Genomic DNA, 26,368 nt, shown 5'->3' with positions numbered 1-26,368 from the left:
GAATAAGTTACAGAGGTGAAAAACTAAGAGAAAATGTAGTGTGATTTTTAATTTCAAATATCTCATTCAAAAGAAACTTTTTATTTATTCTAAGGGACTTTCGGCCCTCGATAATAAATTAGTCTTTCATTCTGCGTTTAAATTTTTTAAAAATATTTATTAGTTTTTTCAGGATTCGAAAAAAATGGACACCATGTCCGTGGTGATATTTTCCAAATCGAATATTTGCTATCTTTGTCATACAACGCACTGAGTCAAATAGAATATGGTGACAAGACAGTGACAATTTTAAATATTTGACATGGTATCGAGAATATTTTGAGTTGTTCATTAAATAATATTGATAGTGTATTTGATGAAAAATTGATTTAAGACGTGAACTGAATAAAAAGATATTTATTGTTTATTATTTATGGAAGATCCAAGCAGTGAATACAGCAGGATATATTCTGTGATCCAAGTATTTTGTTGTTAAAAATGTTCAAAATTTTAAGCGTTCCATAGTAACACTATATTATTAAAAAATCACTTTATCACTTTTCCCCTTTCCTTTTGAGGTGTGATTGAGTATTCGTTTTTGTTGTACAGTATATAAATTATTACAATCACTGAATACATGGTTAGTTAAAAAAATATCATATTAATTAACTGAATTAATAATTTATGCAAATAACTTATAAAAGAACATTCAAAAGCCATCTCTTTAAATTTAATGATGACATTTTGTCAAGTAATGTTTACAAATCCATACCAGTGAGAATTTTACTACACGTAATTTAAAGTGCAAAGACAGAAGAAGTAGGGATAGCCGTAAAATATTTGCGCCCTTGCCCTTAATATCATTGCGAAAGAAGGTCAAAATTAAAAAAAAATAATTTCGCAATAACTATTGTTAAAATAAGTGTACAGCTTTGTCAAATAAGGGTTCTTAGGTGCTTAATACGTTACAAACATTTCAAAGCGATTCATTCAATTGTTTAAATTTTATTTAAATTGTTTATCCCAGAAAGCATTTTTTTTCCAATACCATAAGTCAGAAAAAAATAATGTTAGAACCATTCTATAGATGTCAAATGAAAGAGCATGAGCTAAATTTTCAAATTTGTTTAAAAAAAGTGAATAAAATAGTTATTTATGAAACAGTTCGTGAAGCATGCTTTTTGCGAACGCACGCGATTTTTAGAGCACGAGCGACAACGGAGCGAGTGCTATACATCGCGTAAGTTCGCAAAAAGTAGGTACTTCACGCACAGTTTCATACAATATTTTATCTACGATAAACAAATAAAAAAACTGTAACTCTTCGTCACTGGAATTCATTTCTATTCTACAATTTTTAGAACTTTGACATTTAAAAATCCTAACTACTTTCAAACCACAAAACTGTAAAAAATTTTGTTGTAAGTCATTGCTCATATTGTCATCACCATGACAATGCGAAATTTAAGGATATTTGATTACATGAAAGTGTGCCAAAAAACCCATTGAAAGTGTGCGAAAAAGTAAATCCCGTTTACACAATCCAATACATTGTTACTTCACGCACACTTTAAACCCTTCACGCGCTGCTATCTATAATAACAGTATTCACAAACTAAAAACTTTATACATAATATGACATAGAGTAGATAAAATGCAATTATTAGTAACAAATAATATGCGAAAGTATGGTCAATTTTTTCTTATAAACTTAAGTTTAAACCTATTATACACTCCTTGCCAAAAAAATCGGGACACCTTAAAAATGGGTAATTTTTGAGGACTCGAGTCTCCTAAACCTGTTGTCCGATTTTGGTGATTTTTTTAATATGTTATAGCCTTATTCTCTAAGAATATGTAGGTATGTGGTAATAGAGTTGCTGAATAGGTAAATGTCATTGTATACCGGGTGTAACAATAATACTGTGTTCTTTCCTGAAAGTTCGTAACACCCTGTAGAATATTCTAGCACTTAAAAAATGTTGAAATTAAAACTAAATTGTAGCCTTAGCCTTTCTTAACATTCTGCTTTTAGACTCATTTACTTATGTTGGATAATGAAAAAGTTAGGTACTTTGACAACCAGCCAGGTTCTTCATCAATACAGGGTTTTTCCAAATAAGTGCGACAAACTTTAAGGGGTACTTCTGTATGAAAAAATAATGACCGTTCGATTTATAAACATATGTCTGCAAATGTCGTTTTCGAAATACAGGATGTTGAATTTTTTCTTACACACTGACGATTTAGTTATTGCTCTAAAACCGGTTGAGATATGCAAATGAAATTTGGTATGTTTTAAGAGGCAGTTATTGAACATTTTTTGACATACAATTATGTATTTTATATTCACCATTGGCGTGCATACGGGTCATATTACCCGGTCATATTATCTGTAAGCACGCCAATGGTGAATATAAAATTTTTATTAGTATGTCAAAAAAATGTGAAATAACTACCTCTCAAACCTTCCAAATTTAATTTGCATATCTCAATCGGTTTTAGAGCAATAAATAAATCGTCAGTTTGTAAGAAAAAATTCAACATCCCGTATCTCGGAAACGAAGCATTTGCGAACATATGTTTATAAAGCAAACTGTCATTATTTTTCCATGCAGAATTAGCCCTTAAAGTTTGTTGCACTTATTTAGAAACACCTTGTATTGATGAATAACATGGCTAGTTGTCAAAGTATCTAACTTTTTCATTGTACAACATAAGTGAATGAGTCAGAAAGCAGAATGTTAAGAAAGGCTAAGGCTATAGTTTAGCTTTAATTTCAATATTTTTTAAATGCTATAATATTCCACAGGGTGTTACGAACTTTCAGGAAAAAACACAATATTATTGTTACACCCGGTATACAATGACATTTACCAGTGGCGGCTGGTCAGGGTCGGCAGGGTCGGCAGTGCCAACCCACATATTTATGGACACATTATAGATTTTTTTAAATATTTACCTTAATCAGAGTTGATGATATTCGTTTCTGTGAAATAAAAAAAAATATCTGTAAGATAATACAAAATAAATTTTATTCATTGTTTTTAAAAGAATTCGATCGATCCCATACATTAAGTGATCCCTGTGCGCTGTGCGTAAGAGACTTTTCAAAAATGATCCTATAGCCATGCACCCGATTGCGATTGTGTGTTTTCGGTAAGCCGTCCCCAGATTGAAGATTTGCTTGTAATAAGAAGCTATGGAATATTAGCCGATAGGCAACCAATTATACATTTCCCGTATTTATTTGAATGGCAAGTACGGCAGAAACCAATCTGCCGAGCGGTGATCTGCAAACGGTAGCAAGGCACGTACCTAGCCACGTACCTTGCTATCGCGCCCGGGATAAAATTATGAAATAGGTAAGTAGGTAGTTTTACGTCGCGTCGTTTAATGATTGATAATTGATATTGTAATTTTTTTAAGTTGTTAGGAATTACCATTTGGGGGACAGGATGAATCGGATGATTCGTTACATCAAGTTAATTATAGAGAACAAATAAAATTGTTTACAAAATTTTCTAATTTACTTTCTGACTCAAAGACATTTAGCGGCGTACCAAAAACAGCACAGAATGAAAGAATCAATAATTAGTAGTTACATTTTGATGCTTTTCGGTAGAAGTAGACGAAACTACTGATAGAGGTAAACATGTCATTCACAAGTATTATATCAATTGTTCTTCGATACGCGTTACGTTTAATATTTATGAGAGGTTTTTAGGTTTTCAGACGTGAGTAGAAGCCATAAGACAGAATATATTTTTGGTGTTTTAAAGGACATATTAAAATTTTTTGATATCAAAAATAAATTGGTAAGGCAAATTTATGACGGCGCTGCCTTGATGTCCGGTGAATTGTATGGTCTCCAGGCAAAAGTTAAAACTATTGCACCAGGCAAAACTATTATTTACTCACTGTTATAAGTCATTGACCTCTCTGACTATTCAAAATTTAAAAGTTACGCCAAAGAATTTTCAAAATATCTATTAGACAAGTTCATTAAAAATTATCCATCATTCTTTAATCAAATAAAATAAGAAAATGGATTAACAGGTTTATATGCTGATCCAAATATTTTCGGAAGGTGGGATAAGTTACAAAATATGTATAATTTTATATAAGTACTGCAATTATTAGGTACAACAAACGGTTCCCGAAATTAATAAATTATTGTGCTCAAATGTGTGCAAATTCTGCCTCAAATGAACGGGATTTCTCTTGTCTCAAAAGAGTCAAAACGTATTGTCGACACGCCATGAAACAAGAGAGAATGTCAAACTTGTCTCAAATTTCAAATGTCAATAGAAAAAAACTTATAAAATCTCTCCAAAGCAATAATGAATTTTACAATGACGTTATAACCCATTTTGCTACTTCGAAACAACATAGACTAAATACACTTAATTTATAAACAGGTTTAGGTTCTAAATTTATAGGAAAAAACAAAAAAAAAACAAAAAAAATAAAAAAACAAAAACCAAAAATCTCCTATTAAATTGAAGCCTTTTAATTAGATGGCATACATATCTGAGGAGACAAAACCTTGCCGACCCTGTCCTTAAAGTAACGAGCCGCCACTGATATTTACCTGTTCAGCAACACTATTACTACATCGATATTCTCAGAGAATAAGGCTATAACATATTAAAAAAATCACTAAAATCGGACAATAGGTTTAGGAGATTCGAGAAATCAAAAATGGCCCATTTTTAAGGTTAGGTCCTCCCATTTATTTTTGGCCAGGAGTGTATATATGTATTTGTTACAATTTTTCATCAATTATCATATAAATATACATAACATTAATTGGTAGTTGTGCACCTAAAACATGGTAAAAAATAGATTTTTTTGAAAAAAGTTACTTAAAAAGTTTATAAGGAAAAATTGACGATACGTTTGCATAATTATTTAATACTAAAAAATGCATTTTTTATTCATTTTTTTAAACCGATTTGAAAGTTTAGCTCATGCTGTCTCATTTGACCCCTGTGGAATGGTTTTAAATTATTTTTTGCTGACTTATGTTATTGCAAAAAAAAAGCTCTCTGGAATAAACAATTTGAATAAAATTTAAACAAATGAATGAATCGATTTGAAATTTTTTTCACGTATTAAGCACCAGAGAACCTCATTTGACAAAAATTTCAAAGCTGTACACTTATTTTTACAATAGTTACTGCGAAATTATTTTTTTGCAATTTCAACCTTTTTCGCAATTATATTAACAATAAATGAGTGTATGAAAGTTTTGTGAAGTTGTATGAACATTTTAAAGCTTTTTTCATTCTGTCGAAGATGTTCGTACCAAGAAAACCATGTCTTAATGTCCTCTATTGATTTAAAGAAAACGAAAAAAAGGCCATTTTTGGCACCAAATTTTTTGTAAATAAAAATGGCCGCCAGATCCTACGCAGGAAATAGTTACAATAATTTGTTCTTATAGACGGAGAGGTAGAGCTGAAAAATCTATTTGAATTTACTAAAGCTAGATTTTTCACAGTTGATTACTGTGAGTGTGTAGAGAAACATACTGAGGTCGATCAAGCGAAACGTAGAACAGGGGTTACTGAGAGGGTATCAAAGTTGCTTTCCTACGAAGGTAATTATTTCCATTTACTAAGGCTGAAAATCAGTTCACACATTCTAAATTAAATATAAATAAAAGTTATTATAGTCGGTCAGCTGTATGACGGGACAGAGCCGGTCGGTCGGCCCCAATAGTCGATTGAGGAAATGAAGCATTTTGGCTCGCAATTTTTTCGTCCAGCATGGATGTACTTGAAATTTTCACAGAAGATAGGGAATAGTCCAAGGATAATTTTCTATATCATGACGCTATCATACGCTAAAACCTTGGGGGTGGTTGCCACCCCATCTTGGGGGTGGGAATTTTTTATTACATTTAAACCATGTAATTCGATTGAAAAGGTGATTCTAAGAAAAAAATGTTTTTTACATTCTCTTCGTAAAACTAATATTTTTCGAGTTATTCGCGCTTGGAAATAACAATTTTTCGACGAAAAAATCGACTTTTTTAGAGGGTTTTTTGAGAATACCTCGAAAAATATGCATTTAATAAAAAAACTGTAGATACCAAAATTGTATCTTGTAGTAACACAAAACAATTTCTTTTCCAATAATATCTTTAAGACCAACACACACTGAGATACGGCATGTTTAAGTTAGCTTTTTTCGTCAAATGCAGAATTTGAAATATTCAAAGCCAAATAATGGGAAAAATTTGCATTTTTCGAGGAAAACTTAAATAATCTTTTTTCAAGTATATAATTAGACCTTTCAAAAAAAAATAATAAAAAGTTTCTAGCATGAAAATTAAACGACTTATAATCAAAAAAATGTCGGTACCTGCTTTTCTCTACGAAAAAATCAGTGAAAACAACCCCCTACCTACCTTCCTAATTCAAAATTGGTCTTCACCTTTCTGTAGTTCCTTTTATATTTATATTATCAATACACTCAAGGAGTTTGACCTATTTAAAATGCCTAATTTTGGAAAAATATTATATCTGTGTACTGATTTTCAGCCTTAGTACATGGATTTAATTACCTTCGTAGGAAAGCAACTTTGATACCCTCTCAGTAATAAGACCCCTCAAAAATGATTTTGTAGCATTTTTAAAAGAGCTGTCTTCTTCTTCATGTACCATCTCCTCTAAGAAGGTTGGCAACCATCACGGCAATTCGCACTTTCGATACCGCTTTTTCGCAAAAAAGCTATAAGACTGTGTAAATTAAATTCCGTAAGATGCCTTAGTTTTTAATTGGGGAGGGTTTAAATGGCTCGAATAAGGGGGTGTTTGCTGGTAAATAGAGGTTTTAAACAGCTATATCTGGCTAACTGTTCACGTTAATGAAAATCTATGTACAGAGTAATTTTAGTCATTAAAAAATCTAAAATTTAGTGGTTTATAATTTTTTTATATCTTCAGTATTTTCGGAGATATTTTGAAGTAAAGGTGAAAAAGACCAAATTGCAAAAAATCAATTTTTCTTTAAAACCCAATTTTTCCAAAATTAGGCAATTTAAATAGGTCAAACTCCTTTAGTGTATTGATAATATAAATGTAGGTTTCTTTTAAAGACGATCGTAATTAAAGTCCGTTTGATGTTTAATAGTTTTAATTAATAAAATAGATAACTAAATTATTGTTACTATTAACTTATCGAAATGTAAAAGTGTAAAAGTGTACTTTGCGACCAAAATTCTACGTGTTCTTATTTTTACAAAAGAAATGTATTTATCGATAATTTGCGTCTAATCAATATAATACCCGTCTTAGTATTATCCCTATGCGTCTTGTAATCAATAACACGTCTAATGTCGTTGAGATCTTAAAATCGACTAAATGTATTCGTTCCCACACAACCAAAATTCCCTTACTGCTAATCTTCCCCTTTTCATGGTTTAATTCGCTTTCGCGGGAACTAGCCTATTAGTAATAAAAATTGGGTCAAAGGGCTCTACTTTGTTATTTTTATGTCTTAAAAATAAACAGAAACTGCTCACTTAAACTACCCCTCGATCAGATACGCCCACCCATCGGTGCATTTTAGAGCCTCGCCGACAACCGCTCGTTTCGTGTTTGTAAATACGAATAATTAAAGAAATATTATATACAGGGTATCTTAAAAATTAAGATAAAATATTTACAATCCTACATAAATATAAAAGGAACTACAGAAAGGTGAAGACCAATTTTGAATTAGGAAGGTAGTTAGGGGGTTGTTTTCACTGATTTTTTTTGTAGAGAAAAGCAGGTACCGACATTTTTTTGTAAGTCGCTTAATTTTCACGTTAGACACTTTTTATTATTATTTTTTGAAAGGTCTAATTGTATACTTGAAAAAAGATTATTTAAGTTTTCCTCGAAAAATGCAAATTTTTTCCATTATTTGGCTTTGAATATTTCAAATTGTGCACTTCACGAAAAAAACTAACCTTTAACATGCCGAATCTCGGTTATAGATATATAGGTATAGATATTATACGAAAAGAATTTGGTTTGTGTTACTAAAAGATACAATTTCGATTTCTACAGTTTTTTTGATTAAATGCATATTTTCGAGGTGTTCTCAAAAAACCCTCTAAAAAAGTCGATTTTTTCGTCAAGCGCGAATAACTCGAAAAATATTAGTTTTACGAAGAAAATGTAAAAAACATTTTTTTCATAAAAACTTTTTCCATCGAATTACATGGTTAAAATGCAATAAAAAATTCCCACCCCCAAGATGGGGTGGCAATTACCCCAAGGTTTTAGCGTATGATAGCGGCATGATATAGAAAATGATCCTTGGACTATTTCCAACCGTCTGTGAAAATTTCAAGTAAATCCATGATGGACGAAAAAATTGCGAGCCAAAATGCTTCATTTCCTCAATCGACTATTGGGGCCGACCGACCGGCTCTGTCCCGTCATACAGCTGACCGACTATAATAACTTTTATTTATATTTAATTTAGAATGTGTGTAGTGATTTTCAGCCTTAGTAAATGGAAATAATTACCTTCGTAGGAAAGTAACTTTGATACCCTCTCAGTAACCCCTGTTCTACGTTTCGCTTGACCGACCGCAGTATGTTTCTCTACACACTCACAGTAGTCATCTGTTAAAAATCTAGCTTTAGTAAATTAAAATAGATTTTTCGGCGCTGCCTCTTGGTCTATTATAGGTAGGTACTACCTGTCGAAAAAACGCTTCAGTACCCTGGCTGTTGAAGTGTCACGAACAGGGTATATTTTTGTCTTATTACCCTGGCCTAAATAAAAACCGGTAAACGCAGTAAAAATAAGTGGATCACATATAGTCTGGACTGATTATCGGAGAATAGGCCATTTTTGGGAAAAGTTATTTACCAGCAATTTTATTGCTGGAATCGAATTATAAGATCCTATATATTAATAATATAGGTATGCAAAGTCCTCAGATAGTGTGCTACTTTTTTTATAAACAAAATGGCGCACGAAAATCGTGTTTTTTTCAATTATTGCTCTATAACTCCGAAGATTTTAACTTTACAACAAAAACACTCAAATAAAAATTCACCGTGATTAAATTATGCATAGAGACGTGTTTTTCCCGATCTGCTTCGACGAAAATTTTCTTTGGAAAATGCGGGTTTTCCCAACAAAATTTTTAATTTTCAAATAAAGTTTTAGATAAGTAATTATCTACCAATAATTAAATAATTTGGTGACTTAAAAGCCTTCTTGGTTTAGATTATAGTTCCAGAAGCTGGTGAAAATTGAACGAATATTTTAGCAACAATTCAATTGTTAATTAATAATTTACGGTCGCAATAATAACCAAAATAATTATGATACACTGATCAAACTTTGAAATCTTATAAAGATGAGATGCCTATTTAACATTTTCTCGACAAAATATTAATTTTTAATTTTTTTGCATAATCTTTAAATGTTTAAAAAAAAATAGTTATAAACAAATTAACGTTTCTCAGAAAGTTTTATTATATTATAATTTTAAAAAATAGCTAAAATGCGCATTTCAAACATCTTGAAAACTAATGCTTTAAAACTTTTTTGCAACCATTTGCAAAAAAGTTATGAAACAGCAAATTAAACATACGATTACTACGGTGTTTATAATTTTTTTTTAATTCTTTCAAAGCGTAGAAGTGAGTTTAAAGTACAAGCTAGTTATTTACAAAAAAATATCGATTATAAGTTTAATGGTTATATTTTAATTAAAGATTATAAATATATTTTTTTGTAATTTACACGCGAGAAATTAGAATAATACAGTACTGTAGCTAAAATGTTCACTCGGAACGACGACCGGCGGCCGCGCAACGTACACTTTTAATAAATAATGTATGCTGCGTGTCAGTCGCTTCGAGTGAACATTTTAGCTCCGACTCTGTGTCAGGCCTACTTTTGCTCTAAAAGTTACAAAAAAAAGTATTTTTAATCTTTGATTAAAATATAACCATTGCACTAATTTTTGACATTCTTTGTGAGTAATTAGATTGTACCATAGACTCACTTTTAAGCTTTGAAACAATTAAAACAAATTATAAACAACGGAGCAATCGTATATTTACTTTGCTGTTTCATAACTTTTTTACAAATGGTTGGAAAAAATTTTTAAAGCATTCATTTTCAAGACCTATGAAATACGCATTTTAAGTATTTTTTAAAATTAGAATATAATAAACAATTTCTGAGAAATGTTAATTTGTTTATAAAAACTTTTTTAAACATTTAAAGATTATGCAAAAAATTAAAAATTTATATTTTGTCGACAAAATATTAAATAGGCATCACACCTTTATAATCTTTCTAAGTTTGATCAATGTCTCATGATTATTTTGGTTGTTATTGCGACTGTAAATTGTTAATTAACAATTGAATTGTTGCTAAAATATTCGTTTCATTTTCATCGGCTTCTGAATTTATAAGCTATACCAAGAAAGCTTTTATTTCACTAAACTATATAATTATTAATAAATAATTACTGGCCCAAAAAATTATTTGAAAATTCGAGATTTTGTTGGGAAAACCCACATTTTTCGAGGAAAATTTTCGTCGGAGCAAATCGGGAAAAACATGCCTCTATGTAGAATTAAATTGGGGTGAATTTTTATTTGAGTGTTTTTGGGGTAAAGTTAAAATCTATCTAAGTAGCACACTATCTGCGGACTTTGCATACCTATATTAATAATATATAGGATATTATAATTCGATTCCAGCAATAAAATTGCTGGTAAATAACCTTTCTTTGTACTTTACTAATTAGACCAGCGTATTATAACTATTTTTTTTCTTTCAAAATTTAAAGATTATGCAAAAAAAAAGAAAAATTTATATTTTGTCGATAAAATATTAAATAAGCATCTCATCTTTATAATCTTTATAAGTTTGATCAATGTATCATGATTATTTTGGTTTCTATTGCGATCATAAATTGTAAATAACAATTGAATTGTTGCTAAAATATTCGTTTAATTTTCACCGCCTTCTGGAATTACAATCTATACCAAGAAAGCTTTGATGTCACTAAGTTATTTAATTATTGATTAATAATTACTTACCTAAAACTTTATTTGAAAATTAGAGTTTTTGTTAGGAAAACCCGCATTTTCCAAGGAAAATTTTCGTCGGAGCAAATCATGAAAAACATGTCTCTATGCAGAATTTAATTGCGGTGAATTTTTATTTGGGTGTTTTTGTTGTAAAGTTAAAATCTTCGGAGTTATAGAGCAATAATTGAAAAAAACACGATTTGTCGGCGCCATTTTGTTTATAAAAAAAGTAGCACACTATCTGCGGACTTTGCATACCTATATTATTAATATGGAGGATCTTATAATTCGATTCCAGCAATAAAATTGCTGGTAAATAACTTTTCCATGAATTTTGCTAATTAGCCCAGAGTAATAATATTGTGTAATGTATTTTCATTTTGATGAAAAATAAAAGGAATTTTATTTTGAAAGATTTTTCCATAATATTTGCTAAAGAAATAAAACGCGCCACAAAAGAGTACAGTGATAATTTTTGCAGTTTGAAGCTCTTTTGTGGCGCTCTTCACTTCAAATTTGTTTCTCGATTACACGTTAAACGTTATAAACCACTAAACTAAACCATTATCATCGAAATGGTGTAGTGGTTACGACCCTAAACTTGTGATCGGAAAATCCGAGTTCATATCCCAGTCATCCCAATAGTATTTTTTTCAATATTATTTCTTTTGTTTCCATCGAATGTACCTACAAGAGATTTTTTTGCTACTCGGAATAGATTGAAAAAAATATTGGAATATTTGGAAAATGATCACGGATTGCCCGATCACAAGTTTAGCGTCGTAACCATTAGACTATTTCGGCGATAATGATTAAGTGGATTATAATTTTGGACATCGATAACTTCTAAACGGTTTTACCGATTTTGATCACTAAACACGCATTTGAAAGGTATTGGTAAGTGATGTCTGATGCATACAAGGTCAAATATGATATCTGAAGGTGTTATAGGATTTAATGAGATTGAAAACAGTTTTTCCCCATGGGATATAGATTTGATCACAATTATCAGACCTATAAGGTATCAGGCTATGAGGTATACACAGTTTGGAGCATATCTAGCCTATGAGGGGTGTAAAATCAAAGTCGGCAATCTCCCATTTCCATAATTGTGGGAAACCGCGCAAAACTGTAGAAGCTAACAAAATGAAATTAAAACAATAAAACTGATAAATAATAATCATTTAAAATTTGGTTTGTGATCGGATGTCCAGAAAGAGGGGCTTAAGAAATTATTTCTTTTCCTTTTTTTTTTTTTTTTTAATATTTTAGTTTGGAGATTGCCGTTTTTGTTTGCAATGCTTGGAGATTGACGGATATGAAAATGATCTATAAGGATATTGTCAGGTTTGAAACTAATAAAACATCATTGTGCCGGCTACTTAGTAAAGAATGTGGAGACCAGACCAGAGAATGTGGAGAATGTGGAAAATACCGAGGACAGCTAGAGTAACAAATCAAGATGTTTTGCTGAAGATGGGGAAGGAATGGGAAGTCATCAAAACAATAAAAACGAGAAAACTGGAATATCTAGGCCACATAATGAGAGGGGAAAAGTACTCCCTACTAAGGCTCATAATCCAAGGAAAAATCTCAGGAAAGAGAAATGTGGGACGTAGGAGGATTTCCTGGTTGCGAAATTTAAGGGAGTGGTACAGGTGCAATTCAATAAAATTGTTCAGAGCTGCAGCCAACAAAGTTAAAATTGCTGGGATGGTAGCCCATCTCCGATAGGAGACGGCACTGCAAGAAGAAAATAATATAATATGTAAAAGCAATTAATATGCATATCACTTAAACTAAAATATCTGGAAGGGTATACAGGGTGTTTGGTAAAGAATGGGCCATAGCTTAACCTCAGGTTCCTGAGGTTAAAATAGGCCGATTTAAGCTAACTTACCTTAGTATAAAGTTTATAATAACCGAGATACAGGGTGTCAAAGTTAAACTTTTTTTTTATTTTATATTGAATATTTCCTGACAGGCATGAGATAACAACATGAAATTTGGTATGTGTGGGTTTTTTGGGTCGAGAAAACTAAATTCCCTACCAATAATTATGTATTGCCCAAAGGGCGCCACATACGCCTTTCAGCACTCATTTATTACTTTCAATTTTTTTTATCCCTCACTCTGTATAATTTTGACATTAAAATTTTTATTATCCTATTAGTTTTACTTAAAAAAGGTATACTCCTTTCATCTCCCAAAACTCAACCGTTTTCGAGATAAACGCATTTTAAATCTGCGATACACCATCATTTTTAGCATAATATCATTGTAGTTACACCCGAAAAATAACTTAAAACCATAAAATTATCCAAAAATGTATCGCAAATTTCTTCAAATGGAATTTGCGATGCAATGACATAAATTTGAGAACTGGCACAATTATTATGGTTTTAAGTTATTTTTCGGGTGGAACCATGTACAATGATATGCTAAAAATGATGGTGTATCGCCGATTTAAAATGCGTTTATTTTGAAAACGGTTGAGTTTAGGGAGATGAAAAAGTAAATCTTTTTTAATTAAAACTAATAGGAGAATAAAAATTATAATGTCAAAATGATACAGAGTGAGGGATAAAAAAAATTGAACGTAATAAATGAGTGCTGAAAGGCGTATGTGGCGCCCTCTGGGCAATACATCATTTTTGGTAGGGAATTTAGTTTTCTCGACCCAAAAAACCCCCACATACCAAATTTTATGTTGTTATCTCATACCTGTCAGGAAATATTCAATAATAAATTAAAAAAAAGTTTAATTTTTACACCCTATATATCGGTTATTATAAACTTTGTACTAAGGTAAGTTAGCTTAAATCGGCCTATTTTAACATCAGGAACCTGAGGTTAAGCTATGGCCCATTCTTTACCAAACACCCTGTATATTCACAGGTTTCGACAGAGTTCACGACATCCACAGTTGATCACATGCGAGCACTACGTGGCTCTTATAGGCCGCAGCGGAGATTGCCGTGTTTGGTACGCACTCAGCTATGGAGATTGCCGCTTTTGATACCAATATGAATTTTTCACTGCGATTTGGATATACTTAAGACCGCTTTTGGTTCTTAAAAATAGTTTTATCTAACAGATAATAAAAAAACGCAACAGATGGCGTCCCTCCTCAAAACAAGAAAAAGTGGAGATTGCCGCCTTTGATTTTACACCCCTCTTTTGAGTAATTGTCGAAAAACCAAAATTTTCAATGTTCCATTTTTCAGTTTTACGTCTATATTGGGCCGTGTTTATGTTCAATCCTGACCACTTAGCACCGTTTTCAAGCTGGACTCAAACCCTCTCGATTTGATCTATTTGCGGTTTTCCTTTGAAGCTGAGATACATTCACCCAAAAAATATGCCTGTTGTACCTTCTCAAGGGCCGGTTCTAGGGTTTTGAGCGCCCTGGCCAAAACAGAATTTGGCGCTCTTTCATACAAAAAATCAAAATTTCATTATAAAGAACTATGTAAAAATATATTTATTCAAGAAATGGTACAACAGTTATTATTTATAAATAATAACTCTTATACTATTTCTTGAACAAATATATTTTTACATATATCTTATACTAGGTCTGGATCCCGCGTATGAAAAAAAAGTTGATTAATAGCAAGCTGAAAATTTGTTAATAGCTTAAGGGTGTCTAGTCGGACAAACTTTGATATATCGGAACACTGGAACAGGGGCAGTTTTAATTGTGGAACAGGTTAAAAATTTGGAACGGTCAGACCACGAAAACGGCACATTTATTTTGTCCGACAGAACAAACTTAAACTCTCCGAACAGAGATTAAAGTCTCATGCAAAAATCAGACTGCTATTTATCACCAAATGGTCGTTTTAATGAGTGGAACATGTAGAATATGTCAAATGACAGGAATTATGACAGGTGATAAATATCAGTCTGATTTTTGCATGAGAGTTTAATCTCTGTTCGGAGAGTTTAAGTCTGTTCTGTCGGACAAAATAAATGTGCCGTTTTCGTGTTCTGACCGTTCCAAATTTTTAACCTGTTCCACAGTTAAAACTGCCCCTGTTCCAGTGTTCCTATATATCAAAGTTTGTTCAACTAGACTCCCTTAAGCTATTAACAAATTTTCAGCTTGCTATTAATCAACTTTTTTTTCATACGCGGGATCCAGACCTAACAGTGATGAGCGCGCTAATAACCGGCAAATTAGCACAAAAGATGGAAAACTTATTAAGTTGTGAGGTAAACAGAAATAAAACTAGTCGAGCTGGGATATCTAGCGATATTAACCTAAAAATTTACATTACATTGATTGTTTCCCACCTTTGGAAGCATCGGACGAGTTTAGCAACTGCCACTGTCACAGTGACAGTTTTAAGTTGAGAAATAAAAAACAGTGAAAACGTATTAAGTTGAGAGATAAAAAGAAATGAAACTAGTCGAGCTGGGAAATTTAGCGATATTAACTTATAGATTTACATTATATTGATTGTTTCCCACCTTTACACGTATAAGAGGAGTATAAAGACAATAAGATTAATAGAGATGGAATTCCTAAGGCGAAGCTGCAGAGTACCAAAAAGAGATTAAGAAAATAATGGGGATGAACTCAGATATAATAGACTAGATATAACAGAAGCAATTAACCTGGTATTGGTACTGAGAAGAGCAAACAAAAAACGTTGGATAAACAGAATAACAGAGCGGAGCCCGATAGGAAGACGAAAGAGAGGCAGACCCCGAAGATCTTTCAGAGATGAAGCGGACGAATCAATGGAAAGAAGAAATCTGCGGGAAGGGGACTGGCAAAACAGAAAGAACTGGAGAAAACGGTTGAGTGAAGGAATACATTGAAAACTGTGAAAATTCTTAGAAAGGATGCAGGGTGTTTCTAAATAAGTGCGACAAACTTTAATGAGTAACTCTACTTGAAAAAATAATAATAGTTTGTTCTATAAACGCATTTCCGAGAAACGAGGTGTTGAAATCTTTCTAACAAACTGACGATTTATTTATTGCTCTAAAATTATTGCGCATTCTTTGATATAAAATCAAGCATTTTATATCCCTCATTGGCGCGCATACGGGCAATGGTCTAAATTAAAGAAAAAATAGTACGCCACTGATATATTTAAAAAAAATCATTTTAGAATTCCTCGTTCAATTTGTGACAAAATATCTACCCTTTTTTCATACGACGCTCCGTTTTTGTGCAAAAATTAAACATCTCAACGCTTATAAAGCACTTGAAATAGGTTTCTGTACATTAATGTGAAGAAGAACTTATCATTCCTATAATCGTCAATAGTCACAGTTTGGTAAAAAAATTTTAAAACAATAAATAAATCACTTTACAATGAAAGAATAGGTAATAATGTATTTACTAGGACCGAAGAATAAAATTTTTAAAAAATCACTTCAAATGTTCAAAATTTTCGTCGTTTACCTCACTACAATGTGCGATTGAATATTATGATTTCCTACCATAAAATTAATTATTCATTTTTTTTTATTAAGTAGATAGCAACTTACCTAAATCTATGTAACATTAAAAGAATAAGAATTCATTAATTCCACAATCAATACCTTACAAAACTTTTTTTATTTCGCAAATCACGCGCGCCATTGTCAATGCAAATTTACAGAAAGACTAAATTATTATTTAACCAATGAGGCGTATAACATTAACGCCAGTATAGTATCACTGACTATTTTTAAATTTGTTGATAATTTAAAATTTGATCCTCCTCTACATGTAGATTGTTGACATACGTTATACGTGACAAAGGACATTTTCAAAAAAAAAAAAAAAATGAACAAACTTTTTAGATCGTAAAAGAATTTGTCTGCAGTCTGCATTAACTTTGTATGAGTGATACAAGCCATAACAATTCTTTGGTTGCATTATTTTTAATAGTGGACTTTCGTTTTAATCTATTAATCTTTATTTTGAGATATGAATTCTGACTATAGATAGAAATAGTTTTCTTTTAAATTAAATAATATTAGACTTATTCAATCATACATGTATTAGGAAAAATGTTCAAAGTTAATATATAAAATATTTTAATTTTATATCGGTGTCCCTCAAATATGGCGCCCTCACAATTTGGCGCCCCGGGCGACCGCCCCTTTATCCGGCGCTGATTCTCAGTCCTATAGCTGGCTCATGGGTGGTCAAATATCACAAACTATATCGGTGGTAAATCGGCCCCGACTCGCTCTTGAAACATAGAAAAAATTTCGGAATGGTGTGACTTTTCCACACATACAGGGTGTTTCATTGGGAAAGTAACATACGTTAACTGTAGAAAGAGGACACTTAGGCGGTCTCAAAAATACCATACTTAATGGGTCTTACTCCATTAATAACAAAGATACTGAGTGTTTTATCTATTTTGCCATTTTCTTACTTGGTTCATAACTTTTTAACCACACTGTATATTTATTTTATATTTGGCAAGCAAATATCACTTAAGGTGTACAATAAACTAATTTATTTACAAAAATGTAAAAAATCCAGGTCCGGATTAAAAAATATTGGAAAAATCTTCCAACCCAAAAACAACACCCTGTACATTAAATTTTTTTAAAATGGATTTTTCAGTTGAAAAGAAGATGAAAAACTAAATTTAGTGGTATACTTTAAATTTTCGGCAAAATTATTTTTCTGGTAAAATTTTGATTTTGAATTCTGAAATTATGTTAATTGCGAGAGCTCTAAGTAGAAAAAAATTGAAATACAGCTTACAACTTGTCAACCGCACTGTATATTTATTTTATATTTAACACGCGTATATTTTTTTAGGTGTCCAATCAATTAGTTTATTTGCAATTATAAAGATCCAGGTCCGGATTAAAAAATATTGTATAAATGTTCCGACCCCAAAAAACATCCTGTATATTAAATTCTTTAAAACGAATTTTACATATGAGGAGAGGATGAAAAACTAAATTTGGTGGTATACTTTAAATTTTCGGCAAAATGATTTTTCTGTTAAAATTTTGAATATGAATTCTGAAATTATGTGAATTGCGAAGCTCAAAGTAAGAAAAATTAAAATATGACTTAATTTTAAGTAATAGTATTATTGAATCTAAATTGGTAAAATATTAACATTTTGACACATAACAATAATTTTTGATGGTGATAATTTTGAATAAGTAGGTTTTACTATAGTTCTACGTTAGTTTTGGATATGTAGTTATTATGCTGCAAATTTTCGCTGTTTTGTTATAATTTTTAGATACTTTGTTGATTAAAGTGATGTCTTTATTGACTCTTTATTATTTATTCATTATTTAAAGATGAATATTCGCCATAAACTATTTGTTACACATAATAAAAAAACGCTGAAATGTTAACATTTTACCAATTTAGATTAAATAATGGTATTAATTAAAATTAAGTCGCATTTTAATTTTTTCTACTTAGAGCTCTCGCAATTGACATAATTTCAGAATTCAAATTCAAAATTTGACCAGAAAAATCATTTTGCCGAAAATTCAAAGTATACCACTAAATTTAGTTTTTCATCCTCTTTTCAACTGAAAAATCCATTTTAAAAAAATTTAATGTACAGAGTGTTGTTCTTGGGTCGGAATATTTTTCCAATATTTTTTAATCCGGACCTGGATTTTTTGCGATTGTAAATAAATTAACTTATTGTACACCTTAAAGGATATTTGCGTGCCAAATATAAAATAAATATACAGTGTGGTTAAAAAGTTATGAATCAAATAAGAAAATGGCAAAATAGATAAAACACCCAGTATCTTTGTTAATAATGGGGTAAGACCCATTAAGTATGGTATTTTTGAGACCGTCTAAGTGTCCTCTTTCTACAGTTAACGTATGTTACTTTCCTAATGAAACACCCTGTATATACACACATAGCCACAAGCATGTTCCCCTTGTTAAATAGAAATTGAGTCAAATTTCTGAGGTGGTATACTTTTAAATGGTATAACAGATTTTCAAAATTGGATATGCGTTGGAAGGTATTGATTAATAATATCGGAAGCTCAGGGGCCGCACTCAGTTTTCTAAATTTTTGGGGGTTTTGGGGATAATCCCGAAAACAGATCCCACATGAGTAGGGTCGTAAAACTCACACCCTTGGACCCTAATGGATGTTTGACATATGGAGTTAACGGGTCTTTTCCTAAAATTTAACATCGGATTTGGCCAATTTTTTAATACAGCCAGGCAGGGCCGCGCCGTCCATAAGGGTGGAGAGGGGCGGTGCCCCCCGGCGCCCAAGTAAAAAGGCGCCGGTAGGTGCCGAAAAAAAATTTGACAATACGGAAATTACCAGAAATATCAATAATATTTTATTATATTGTGAAATTGAAAATTTACCAATCGTAGGTAGATATAAAAATAGCAGTTATTTTCTATTACTTTGATCCCCTAAATGTACGATCCGTTAGTTCTTTCAAAAGCCAACGGAGCAAAATGAAAAAAATTTGACGCATGTCAAAATTTTCAATGTGTTTTAAATGTATTCAGTTTTTTTTTTGAAATCCTGAGAAAACTAATAAATATTTTTGAAAAATTTAAACGCAGAATGCAAGATTACATTATTACCGAGGGCCAAAAGTTGCTGAAAATTTCTATGTTTATTTTAGTAAGTTACGAGGGTGAAAATAGAAGGAAAAATTTAGTGTCATTTTTAATTGCAAATATTTCATTCAAAAGAAACTTTTTATTTATTCTAAGGGACTTTCAGCCCTCGGTAATAAAGTAGTCTTTCATTCTGCATTTAAATGTTTCAAAAATACTTATTAGTTTTCTCAGGATTCGAAAAAAATGAATACATTTAAAACACATTGAAAATTTTGACATGCGTCAAAATTTTGGCATTTTGCTCCGTTCCCTTAAACTAAACTATTACTCCATTCCTAACGCTAAAATATTGCAAAACCTCTGAATTTTAAGGAACATCTTCGATTAACATAAAATTTGGCATACACATATAGATCAGTAAGGATTTGTGAAAAAACGTCTATTTTTGGATGTGAAAGGTGGCATTCGGATTTTTGCAGATAAAGTTAGGTGACACCTTCAGTAATAATAATTGACTTATGCTCCTTCTCAAATATGCCCGGAACATTAATAAAAAAATTAAAATATTTAAAAATTTCGAAAAACGTCGATTTTTCCTGCTTTCTTTGCTTATAACTTTAAAACGATTCGTTTTGGAACAAAGTCGTAGAGAAATAAAATAAAGATAATTGAATTTTGTATGATATACGACTGGTCAAAAATGTCTTAACATATTACCTTTTCTGCAATATAGCAATAAATACAAAATAAGGGGGCAAAATACGCCTGTTGTTATTCAATGTTTTTAACCACTTTGGTGGCACTTAGAACCTTAGTAATTCGCTTAGGAAATTCTTTGTAATATACTTAAACCGTGTACCAAATTTCATTAAAATCGACCTAATAGATTTTGCATAACAAATTTGCAATCTAAATGTTTTTAAAAAAGTTCAAATTTTTTAAAATCTTTCTGAACAAAAAGTAGACCATTTAGAAGTTGTCTAATTTTTTTACATATAAAGAGATACTCTACCTATCCAATGCACTTTACAGAATTAAAATCGGATTATTTAAGGGGCCTCAGCAATGTTTTAAAGTTATAAACAATGTTTTGGCTTATAAACAAATAGCTTTGTTTAATAATAAAAAAATTAATTTTTAGCTATGCAAATAATTAAAACCAGTATAATTTGACTTAAACTTTTAAATGCTGTCAGTAGAATTGCTATTTTATTTTTTAATCAAAACTTATTCGCATTCAAAAATTGCAATTTTTCGAATTTTTGAAAGTTCCACTGCGTTTATCTCGAAAACTATGCATCCTACGAAAAAACTTGTGAGAACATTTTTTTCTTAGAATTACCCAAGAAATACAAAAAAATGTTTTATTTTGCGAAAAATCGATGTTATGTAATTCCTCAAGTTCTTTGTTTATAACAATCTTATCGACATCCGGATCAACTGTTACCCAAAAAAAATCGTGTTCTACGGGTCAAAAAATACATAAAAATCTTGGGTAACCTCCTGGCCACAGGACTAATTTGTTTATAAGCCAAAAAATTGTTTATAACTTTAAAACATTGCTGAGGCTGCTTAAGTAACTCGATTTCAATTCTGTAAAGTGCATTAGATAGGTGGAGTGCTTCTTTATATGTAAAAAAATTGAAAAATCTTTGTATGTTCTAGTTTTTGTTGTGAAAGATTTTGAAAAATTTTAATTTTTTGAAAAAAGTTTAGATTGCAAAATTATTATTCAAAATCTAGTAAGTCAATTTTCTAAGCGAATTAGGAAGGTTCCAAGTGTAACCTAAGTGATGGAAAATCATTGAATAAGGACAGGATTGTTTTGCCCCCTTATTTTATATTTATTGCTATTTTGCAGCAAGGGTGATAAATTGAGACATTTTTAACCAATCGCATCTGATAGAAAATTTATTTACCTTTGTTTTATTTCTATACGACTTTGTTCCAAATGAATCGTTTTAAAGTTATAAGCAAAAAAGTAGAAAAAAAAACCAAATTTTTTGAAATTTTTAAATATTTTATTTTTTTTTTATTAATGTTCCGGGCCTATTTGAGAAGGAGCATAAATCAATTATTATTAACGAAGTTATCACCTAACTTTATCCGCAAAAATCTGAATGCCACCTCTCACATCCACCTAAAAACAGATCCTTACTGGTCTAATAGCTAACAAGTCAAAGAAGAAAATAATATTGTGTCGACGTGTGCTCTTGCCCTAGGGGAGCACCACTTCTTCACGGGGGAAAATATACTTACGTTAAAAATAAGCCCGGAAGTGAATAAACTGACGAATTGTAAGTAACTATAAAGTTAAGTTGTTCTATAAAGTTTTTATATTACTTAAATTAATATCTACTTTTCGAGTTATTTGCGAGTGAATAATATGTTCATTTTTCAACAAAAAAACACGTTTTTAGACAGTTTTTCGTCTTCCACCGTTTTCCACCAACAAATTACTCAAAAAGTAAGTATTTTACCGAAAATATATTCTTAGGAAAAAATTTGAAAAAAAAGCATTTTCTGCAAAATTTCAAATTATTATTTTTTATTTAAAACCAATTTTTTTTAATAAGCACTTTTAAATGGTGAAACTTCCAGATCATATAAATATACATACGTGAAGTAAATTGTAAAGCTGTAACGATTAATTTCATTTGGGATGCTAATTAAGCGGAGATTTTTACGATGTTTTTTTTATTTAAAGGGACCAACTTTATTTTCAGTGTTACCGACTTACTTTTGCAACTTTTTTAAAAAACAAAAATAAAGCTTTTTCTAAAGACTTTAAAAAAGTTGTAATGATTTTTGTAATGATTTTGTAACAACATACTCACGTCCACAAAGTGCGTCCATAAAGTAACGCATAAATTCATTATTTCGTAAACCGGAGACTATATGGAAAAATCCCGAAACAGGTCGATTTTTATTTTTAAATTACGATTTTTTGGCATACATATCATACTAGTGACGTCATCCATCTGGGCGTGATGGCGTAATCGATGATTTTTTTAAATGAGAATAGGGTCATGTAATAGCTCATTTGAAAGGGTATATAATTCTCTATTCGATAGTATAAACATTAATATAATTATTTATACAGGGTGTCCAAAAAATGTTTTTTTTAATTAAATTAATTGGTACAAAAAGATAAATGTATGTAATTTGTTTAATTCTAAATATATTTTATCAGTGCCAGAAAACATAAAAATGTTTTATTTAAAAAATAAACATTGATTTTCGCTTAAGCGTAATGTTAAACTTCCAAGAGGCAGGTGGGTGGCAGCTCTAACATTGAATTTAAGCGAAAAGCAATATTTATTATTTGTCAAATAAACATGTATTCCTGTATTCTGACAAAAGTAAAACGAATTTTGAACTAAATAAGTTACATACATTCTTCTTTTTGTCTCAATTAATTTAATTAAAAAATTCTTTTTGGACACCCTGTATAAATAATTATGTTATTGTTTGTATTAATAAATAGACAATTAAATACCCTTTCAAATGATCTATCACATGATACCTATTCTCATTTAAAAAAATCATCGATTACGTTATCAAGCCCAGATGGATGACGTCACTAGTATGATATATATGCCAAAAAAATGTAATTTAAAAATAAAAATCGACCTGTTTCGGAATTTTTCCCTAAAGTCGCCGGTTTACGAAATAATGAATTCATGCGTTACTTTATGGACGCACTGTATTATTATGGGACAAAAGTTGCTTAGAATTAGTCAGTTTATCCACTTCCGGACTTAATTTTAACTTATATTTTTTCATCCCCGACGACGCAATATCATTTTTTTTTCTTTGTTTATAAATTAGCTATGCGTCTCATGCCAAATTTCATGTCAATCCAAGTGGTTCTTGAAAATACGGAGCAAAAACCGTGAGCAAGTGGACTATGATAATATGTAATTAGACTGCAACAGTAATTAGACTGTAATTAGACAGTAGACTGCAACTACAGACGGCAGTTGCAGTTGTCGCCGTGACAGACGTCACTAATTTGCACTATTAATTTGTATGAGACTGATTTCGACATCTAACTTCAATTGCTGTCCGGCAGAACCTCGGGACGTCGGCGTCGGTTGCTAATAATTATACAAGTTAATAGTGCCAAGTAAATACGTATGCCATGGTAACAACTGTAACTGCAGTTTGCAGTTGCCGTCTGCCGTCGATGTCGGAATCGTACCTTTACCCAGAGGACCATGCTAAGAATCACAAGGAGACAGAATACCAAATAATGGGCAGATTGCAATTGCGCGCAGCGGTCAGGGTTCGCAACAGGGTGTCTAAGTTGTATTTACTTCTTATTCGTTTTGAACGGAAATTTTGCTAATTTTAAAAAATTAATTAATTAAAAAATTAATATACATTAGGTTAGTTCCAACTCGATACAAAACCGTTCTTGAATCGTTACGCGCATGCGCAATAACGAATAATTATGCGCAGTAACACATTTTTCGTTACTGCGCGGTTCATGAACCGTTCAAGAACCGTTTTGTATCGAGTTGGAACAAACGTTATATATATATTATATATTATACAGTACAATTTTCAAAGGAGGAAGACCTAACCCTTCGGTCCAAACCTAACTTTCGGGTATTAGAGTGTAGAGTACCCCAGGAGGTATTTGACCGCTGCGCGCAATCACAATATACCGCAAATAATATCAGGCAAAGAACAAAAATCAAAGACATATAGTAGAACATGTAGCAAAAAAGAAATGGAGATGTGCAGGTCATGTGGCAAGAACACCGAACAACAGCTAGACTCAGAAGATTATTGGAATAGCGACCGCGGGCGGACAATCGGATAAACGAAGCAGAAATCGACCACCAGCGAGCTGGAGTGACGATGTAAAGAGAACTGCCGGGAACTGGATACCTAGCTGGTAGCTACGATAGGGAGACATGGAGAAACTTAGAGGAAGCCTATGTTCAGCAGTGGACAATAATGGTTAGATTATGATGATGATACTTTCCTAACACATAAAAACCGTATAACAATTCACTAAGCTACAAAAAAACACTTAAAAAGGAAGGAGGAGAGGAGCGCCTAAAATTACTTGCCCCGGGGCGCTTTAGAGCCTTGGCGCGGCCCTGCAGCCAGGTTGACCGGATCGAAACGTATATACAGTGCTAGTCAAAAGTCCGTCCCCCCTCGTATCTTTTGAACGGTTTTACTTATATAAGGTTTGTTCCAACATGAACTTTTGGACGGCCCAGAAACCGTCACGAAACTACTTGTACAGTTTGTTGTGCGCATGTTCGTAATTGTATCGCCCAGTTATCGTCCCATGACGGTAATCATATATTTGTCATTTTTGTTGGTGACAGCTTGTGTGCTTTTAGTCGATCAAAGGCTCAAAAAATTTAAAGAATTAAATCCTAGTGCTCAAGTCAGTCAAACCAGCACATTATGCATTTGCCCGATTACTGAAATGATCATCACGAAACCGTCACCGAAAGATCACAATTCTTGTTGGAACAGTGGGAAGGACGATCCGATGACGATCATATTTTTGTTGGAACGGATTTTCTTTACTGCGCAGGAGCGTTACCGTTTCGTGACGGTTCTCGGTCGTGTTGGAACAAACCTAATAGTGAAATTTGGAGAAAAAAAAAATAAATGGACGTAAGCTTCTTAACTAGTCATGACAGGTGACGTAATAGTGACAGATAACTTTACAGCGCCACTGTGACAGATAATTTTAAATGGTACCTTTTGGCAAGTGATACCTCGTTTGGAAGGTATTCAAAATACCTATTCAGTCATACTAATTTTTTTTTGGATTTAAGTTGATTTTGATTTTGGTGAACAAATTAATAAATATAATATTGTAGTTTCGCATTTAATTAATAAAAATTCAAATATCCGCCTATGGTATTTTTGTCAAAAAAGTTGACGTTTTTCAATTCTCTAGTAGTTTTTATGTCAACGTCAACCTTTTTGACAAGTAACCATAGAATTTTGAATTTTTATTAATTAAATGCGAAACTACAATTTTATATTTAGGTATTTCATTTATTCATCAAAATGAGCTTAAACTCAAATAAAATAAGTACGACTGAATAGGTATTTTCAATACCTTTTAAACGAGGTATCACTTGCCATAAAATCTCATTTAAAATTAGGTATCTGTCACAGTGGCGTTGTAAAGTCATCTGTCACTATTACGTCACCTGTCATGACTAGGTAAGAAGCCTACGTCCGTTTATTTCTTCCCTCCAAATTTAACTATTATAAGTATAACCGTTCAAAAGATACGTGGTGCTGACTTTTGATTAGCACTGTATAGTGCCGCATGTAGGGGGAATGTGCGCCACAGCGAGAATTGCTGTTCTCTGGGATGGAATAAAACTTTTATGATTAAAAATACAGTAGCAATTCGTCACACTCTACACAATTATCAAAATAAAACTACAGAGGCACTCTTTGAATTGAAACTGTTTTTCTCTTAGCTGAGCAGTAAAAACCGACTTCTTGTGCACTAAGTCTTCGGTGATATTCTGGCCTCTGGCCAGATATTTTGAACATTTTCAAATATTTGGAAAAACATTGTGTTTAACTAATGGCACCACAATAATAATCTAATTGGAACGTACACAAACATTTGGGGGGAACGTACACAAATTTCACTGTTATTTTTTTAAGAAGTTCCTGCCATAAGAAAGTCACATGGCCATTTTCAATATAAAATGTCTAACAGTTTTCGATATATTGGAAAAAATCGATTTTCATTTTGTAACTTCAAAGGACT

The 26,368-nt window shown here is 31.7% G+C and overlaps 1 protein-coding gene across 1 annotated transcript in view; it reads left to right on the top strand.

Annotated features, from left to right (window-relative positions):
- LOC126888066 (uncharacterized) overlaps window positions 1-26,368 on the top strand; it is a 131,547-nt gene that overhangs the window by 51,412 nt on the left and 53,767 nt on the right. The window lies entirely within an intron of this gene.

Source organism: Diabrotica virgifera, chromosome 7 (genome assembly GCF_917563875.1).
Source record: "Diabrotica virgifera virgifera chromosome 7, PGI_DIABVI_V3a".
NCBI lineage: Eukaryota > Metazoa > Arthropoda > Insecta > Coleoptera > Chrysomelidae > Diabrotica > Diabrotica virgifera.
The sequence above is the reverse complement of the archived record's forward strand: the minus strand, read 5'-3'. Positions and strand labels throughout refer to the sequence as shown.